The sequence below is a fragment of the Copadichromis virginalis genome, linkage group LG13 (assembly GCF_057382275.1).
Source record: "Copadichromis virginalis isolate Kocher_CV1m ecotype Utaka linkage group LG13, C_Virginalis_male_GT1.1, whole genome shotgun sequence".
NCBI lineage: Eukaryota > Metazoa > Chordata > Actinopteri > Cichliformes > Cichlidae > Copadichromis > Copadichromis virginalis.
The window spans coordinates 574,521-581,530 of NC_140630.1; the positions used below are offsets into that span (position 1 = coordinate 574,521).

General features: G+C 47.0%; 1 pseudogene; it reads left to right on the forward strand.

Moving 5' to 3' along the window:
- The first annotated feature begins 1,291 nt into the window (after positions 1 to 1,291).
- LOC146694826 (uncharacterized) lies at positions 1,292 to 6,727 on the forward strand (annotated as a pseudogene).
- The last annotated feature ends 283 nt before the right edge of the window (positions 6,728 to 7,010 follow it).

The window sequence follows — 7,010 nt, forward strand, 5'->3', positions numbered from 1 at the left end:
TGACTACACTTTCACACAGTGTTACTGGAGGCCAAAGTAATGCCATCCAGTGTAAGGGTCTGGTTAGATATTGTGTTTTGAAATTTTTTAGGTTCAAGGTTTACAATGACCTCAGTTTTATCTGAACTTAGAATCAAGATATTAAAGCTCACCCAGGCCTTGATATCTTTAAGACATGCCCATAGCTTAAATAATATGTGTGCATCTGTGAAAATGTATGCTGTGACTTCTAATAATATTGCCCAAGGGAAGCATGTGAGCTCCTCCACGACTAACTCCTCTGGGTTAAGAGATTCCCCATTTCCACCTGGTGTAACACATGGTGCTCCGTGGTGTACTGACGTATGGAAAGTGAAAAAGAGGTGAATGAAGTTTATTAGATATGAGTCAACACATGAAGCACAATTCCTTTAATAGCTATGGTATGTTGTACTATCTGTAGTAAAATATTGTGGTCAGTGGCATCAATGCTGCAGTGCAGTCTACAGAGGTCCATGGTCAGAGACCATAAAGAGGATATTAGTAATTTTCACCAGTGCTGTTTCTATACTGTGACCAATTCTGAAACTTCAAGATTTTGTATATAAAAGGAAAGCTGAAGGTTGGTTTATAATAACAGCAGGGCCAAATAAAGGCCTTTTTAAGTAATGGGTTAAATTATAAGCTACATAGCCCCTAAAAAAGACAGATTAATCACATTAAAAATTTATTTGTAATTTGTAAAATTGTATTTTGAAATGGATTTATCTGATAGGATACATCACTGAAGATGCATACCAGTGCATCTAGGAGATGTGTCTTTATAGTTAAACTCTGGCTGAGCCAGTGACGCTTAGGAAGAGTCTAGGTGACAACCAAGAAAGTTTGGTGACTACTGGAGAGACAGATGACAGCTCCGAAAGACGGCTCCAGGGGTAGGGTGGGCTAGCATCCCGGTCTGCAGTTTTCGTGAGAAAGCACCCCAAAAAGCTACGGAAAGCCCTAAAGAAAGATACCCCCAGGAGATCCCGAGAGGGGGGGAGGATGAGGTCTCCAATCGGACGGACTCAAGGTTAACGACCAACGCAATGGAAAGGACTACGAGTAAGACATGTATCTGCGGCAAGCTGTGTAAGAACCAGCTTGGCCTAAAGGTCCATCAGGCTAGAATGAAATGTTTGGAGCGGGAGAGTGAGGTGCAACGCACAGGTCCTGAACCTGGTGAGATGCAGGAGGAGCCCGGCCAGGAGGCACCCCACAGAGCCCAGTCCCTCCATGCACTGGACTCTTCCAATCCAAGCAGTGTAGTTCCACAACAGCAGATTAAGTGGCCCCCAGCCAGCAGCCGGAGCGAGTGGCAGAAGTTTGATGAGGATGTCTCCAACATCATACAAGCTGTGGCCAAAAGAGATGCCGACAGCAGGCTTAAAACAATGACCACCATCATAGTCAGCTACGCCTCAGAAAGGTTCGGCCTGATCGAGAAGTGTAACAACAAGACCCCTTACACCATGAACCGCAGGGCCATGAAGATTCATCAACTGCGCCAGGAGCTCAGGAGCCTTAAGAAGCAGTTCAAGAACGCTGATGTGGAGGAGAAGCAAGCTTTAGAGGAACTGCATAACATCTTGCAGAAGAAGCTGATTACCCTCCGTAGAGCAGAATGGCACAGGAGGCGAGGAAGAGAGAGAGCCAGGAAACGTGCAGCTTTTATTGCTGATCCCTTTCGCTTTTCCAAACAATTGCTTGGGGTTAAGCGAAGCGGGCAGTTGGAGTGCTCAGCAGAGGAGGTGAATAACTTCCTTCATGAGACCATGAGTGACCCACTGAGGGAACAAGACTTGGGACCAAACAAAGCTCTCATCAACCCTGCCCCACCATCAGTAGAGTTCAAGTTGACGGAGCCAAGTTTGAAGGAGGTGTGTGAGGTCATCAAAGCAGCCCGCTCAGCATCCTCCCCAGGTCCCAGTGGCGTACCCTACCTTGTTTATAAGTGCTGCCCAGAGCTGCTTCTCCACCTGTGGAAGATCTTAAAGGTGATATGGCGGAGAGGGAGAGTTGCTGATCAGTGGAGGTGCGCAGAGGGAGTCTGGATTCCCAAAGAGGAGGATTCGAAAAACATAAACCAGTTTCAGAGCATCTCGCTATTGAGCGTGGAGGGGAAGGTGTTTTTTAGCGTTGTCTCCCGGAGATTGACCGAGTTTCTCCTTAGAAACAATTACATTGATCCATCAGTTCAGAAGGGGGGGATCCCAGGAGTTCCTGGTTGCCTAGAGCACACTGGTGTAGTTACACACCTTATAAGAGAAGCCCATGAGAACAGAGGCAACCTAACCGTATTGTGGCTGGACCTGACTAATGCGTATGGGTCGATCCCACACAAACTGGTTGAGCATGCTTTACACCTCCACCATGTCCCCAGCAAGATCAAGGACCTGATCCTGGACTATTATGCCAATTTCAGGCTTAGGGTCACTTCTAGGGCAGTTATGTCAGACTGGCACCGACTCGGGAAAGGTATAATAACAGGCTGTACCATCTCAGTTACGCTCTTTGCCCTGGAAATGAACATGGTGGTAAAGGCTGCGGAGGTGGAGTGCAGAGGGCCGTTAACAAGGTCAGGTGTTCGTCAGCCCCCTATCAGAGCCTATATGGATGACCTCACCATTACAACATCATCAGTTCCCAGGTGTAGGTGGATCTTGCAAGGTCTTGAGAGACTCATCTCATGGGCAAGGATGAGTTTTAAACCTTCCAAGTCAAGATCGATGGTACTGAAGAAGGGCAAGGTGACGGACAAGTTCCGGTTCTCAATTTCAGGATCCATAACGGAACAACCAGTTAAGAGCTTGGGGAAACTCTTAGACTCCAGCCTGAAAGACTCTACTGCTATTCAGAAGGCAAATGAGGAGCTGGGAGCGTGGCTCATTAAGGTGGATAAGTCCGGCCTGCCTGGAAGATTTAAAGCCTGGATCTACCAGCATTCCATCTTGCCCCGAATCCTGTGGCCCTTGCTTGTCTATACAGTTCCAATAACTACTGTGGAATCCCTTGAAAGAAAGATCAGTGGCTTTCTTCGTAAGTGGCTGGGACTTCCCCGCAGTCTCACCAGCGCTGCCTTGTATGGGGCAAGCAACAGCATGCAGTTACCCTTCAGTGGTCTCACAGAAGAGTTCAAGGTGGCTCGCACACGAGAAGCCCTACAGTACAGAGATTCTAAAGACTGCAAGGTGGCATCAGCAGGTATTGAGGTAAGGACAGGAAGAAAGTGGAAGGCTGAGAAGGCAGTTGAAGTGGCGGAGTCACGCCTAAGGCAGAAAACACTGGTGAGGGTCTTAGCAACAGGGGGAGCAGGCTTGGGGTACGTCTCAAAGGCCCAGGTCAGCAGGGCACAGGGAAAGGAGACACACCAGCTACTCTAGGAAGAGGTCCGATCAGGTGTGGAGGAGGAGTGAGTAAGTAGAGCTGTAGGCCTTAAGTGGCAGGGAGCATGGACAAGGTGGGCGAGCACCTTGCAGCGCAAGGTCACCTGGGCAAACATCATGCAGGCAGACTTCCACCGGATCCGATTCCTAGTGCAGGCAGTATACGACACTCTGCCAAGCCCAGCAAACCTCCATCTGTGGGGAAAGAGCGAGACACCTGTCTGTCCCCTGTGCTCTGGAAGAGGGACCCTAGAACACCTCCTTAGCAGCTGCCCAAGGGCCCTGGCCGATGGTCGCCATCGTTGGCGGCACGACCAGGTGCTCAGAGTAGTTGCTGAAAAGATTGCCTCAGCAATCAGCACCAGCAAGCATCATCATGCTCCGAGGAAGGCAATCTCTTTTATTAAGGCTGGAGAGAAACCCCAGGTGCGCCCACATTTGACAACTGGCCTCCTCAACACAGCCTCTGATTGGCAGCTACAGGCTGACCTGGGTAAACAACTAACTCAGAACATTGCAAAAACATCACTCTGGCCAGACATGATAATTATTTCTGAGGCATCAAAACAGCTGATCATGCTGGAACTCACAGTGCCCTGGGAAGAGCGGATTGAGGAGGCCAATGAAAGGAAACGAGGAAAGTACTAGGAACTAGTGCAGGAGTGCAGGGGAAGGGGCTGGAAGACTTTCTATGAGCCCATAGAAGTGGGTTGTAGGGGCTTTGCAGGACGATCACTCTGCAAAGTCCTAGGCCGGCTGGGCGTGGCTGGGGCAGCCAAGAAGAGGGCCATCCAGGCTGTGAGTGAAGCGGCAGAGAAAGCCACAAGGTGGTTGTGGATCAAGAGGGCTGATCCGTGGGTAGCTACTGGTACGCAAGTCGGGGCCTGATCACCCCCGGCTGGGTCGCCTGGGCGAGGGTGTATGATGTTGTGAGACCCGAAACACCTGATGACCCCAGGATACATCACTGAGATGTGAGATGTGTCTTTATAGTATAGATCTGAAAATGGTTTTTGAAGTGAGGTTACTATTGAGAGCTTTATCCTGTTTTTTGTGAAATCCATGCACCATTTGAAGCATTTATTAATGGAGTAATAATTACATCAAAATATTGATTTATAATTAGTGATTTTAAATACATTATTAAGTAATACATTACTTAAGTAATGTAAATGAAAGAATTAAAAAATTTATTTTAAATAAATTCACTAATGCATATTTTATTGCACAATTCATTATTGAAGCATGAAATTCTTTATTTTGGTGTGTGTTACCCTTCTGGTCAGGCTTTCAGATGAATATAAATTTTATCGAGGTTTCTGATCAAAGTGCTGGAGGTAAAAGCTGCTGCCCTCCTCAGCCTGTGCTGTGAGAATTCTGCAGGCTAGCAGGACTTGTGGGTGTTGATTTGTGGGCCCTGATAATGACACCCTGTGAGCCACTGCACCAGCTCCTGGTTGATAGAGCAGCACACCAGGCAGACCAACCTGAACACTGGACAGACTACAAGAAAGACCAGTAGTGGCTCACGCTGATATTGGAATACAAGGCAAATAGTGCACTCATGGCATTCATCAAGCACTCAATGGGACTGTGAAGACAACACTGGAGGCCAACTCAAGAATGGATAGAGATATCGATTCAGGAGAGGACATGGATTGATTCTTACAGAGTGCTTTTTCACTCAAAGTGCTTTACACAACATGCCACATTCACCCATTTACACCAGCACTGTTTGAATACCATCAGAAACCTCCTGTACATGGATGATATTAAGCTGTAAGCCAGGACTGAGCGACATTTCGACTGACTGATCCATCATGTCACCATCTGTATCGAGGATCCGGGAGGGCATTTGAATTGGATAAGTGTCACCAAATGGTTGCAAAGAGAGGGAAGGCAACACAGCTGGACTGATTTTTTATGTTTGTTTGTTTTCTTTAATGGTATAAACAATGAAAGGTGGTGGATTTGCCAATTGGTCATGATGGGCTCTGGGCAGGACCAATTACAATACATCATTACTGAGGTGAAGAGGAAGCGATTGGTCCTGTACTTCAGCTAGAATGAAACCAAGACACAAAGCTGGATTTATTCTGTCTTTGCTGCGCTGCTGCCTCTTCTTCTCCCCCCCTCCCTCTCCTGTTCATACATCATGAAACTGATTAATGATCAGCTGATCGGCTTTTCTCTCTCATTTGTTTATTGCCCACTTTGCGTCAGAAAGAGGAAACCAGCGGATAAACCACAGCAGCACGTTTAAGCTTAATAAGCTGTTGTTAGAATTGATTTAATATCACTGTCTAGTATCAGCTGATGTTTGCTGGAGCCACAGCCCTAAAGTTGCTGGTCATGATGTCGGTTTGGATATGTGGTGAGAGGGAAACATGAAAATGAACCCAGGAGATGTCCTTAAGTGGCCATCTGGTGTGAACTGTATAGAAATCATACATAAATACCAACAAGACTGTACATCACTGTCACAACAGCGTTTGTTTTCATTCAAAGGCTTTATGGTTTTTCCTGTAAACCTGGTGGGCCGGTCTCTAGGGCCAGCCCAGCCCTGGAACGTGATCTGGATTTAAGGGGTAGAAAAATTACTCTATTAAACCTCGTGCTCTCGCTTCAGTATGCCACCCAAGAAAGGCCCAACACCAGAGGAGGTTGAGGACATTAAAACCTCCCTCGGAGCGCTGTGCGGAGACGTGGCCGCAGTCAGGGCACAGCAGGAGCTGCTTCTGGGGCTTCTGGAGGAGGTAAAACAGCTACGCCTCCAAAATGCCGAGAAGGACAGACAGATCATGGATCTCGAGCGGCGGGTGGATGAGCTGGAGCAGTACACCCGTACGAACGACGTGGTCATCAGCGGTATTAAAATCAAGCCGCGCTCGTATGCGCGCGCGGTGGCCGGGAACGTCGGGGAGCCCAGCGACGAGGAGACCCGCTCGGTAGAGCAACAGGTGGCGTCCTTCCTCCAAAGCAAGGGGATAGAGATGGACCTGGAGCACATAGAAGCATGTCACTCACTGCCCAGGAGGAGTGACAGACTGCCGGCCATCATTATGAGATTTGTCAATCGGAAGAACAAGGTCGCACTGCTGAAACAAGGACGCAAACTGAAAGGCACGGACGTTTTCATTAATGAGCATCTGACACGAAAAAACGCAGACATCGCGAGGAAGGCAAGGCAACTGAAGAAGAACGGTAAAATACAACATACATGGGTAACAAACTGTAAGATTTTCATTAAGCTAAACGGGACACCAGAAGAGGCAAAAGTACTGATAGTGAGGAACATGGAGGATCTGGACAAGTATAACTGACACCAATGTATCAATTACACCAGGAAATGACATGGACACGTTGAAATTAGTTCTTCAACAGAAAGTAATTGATCTAGATTGTGAATATAAGGAGCATAATATAATAGATCCAGAAATAGATTCTGAAAGTAACTTTCTCTCTTCTTTTGTTAAAAATTGTAATTATTTCACTCAGGAACAATATGAAAAAGAAATTAACCTAGACGGGAAGCTCTCATTAATTCACTTTAACAGCAGAAGTATGTACTCTAATTTTGATTTCATTAAGGACTATTTGCAACAA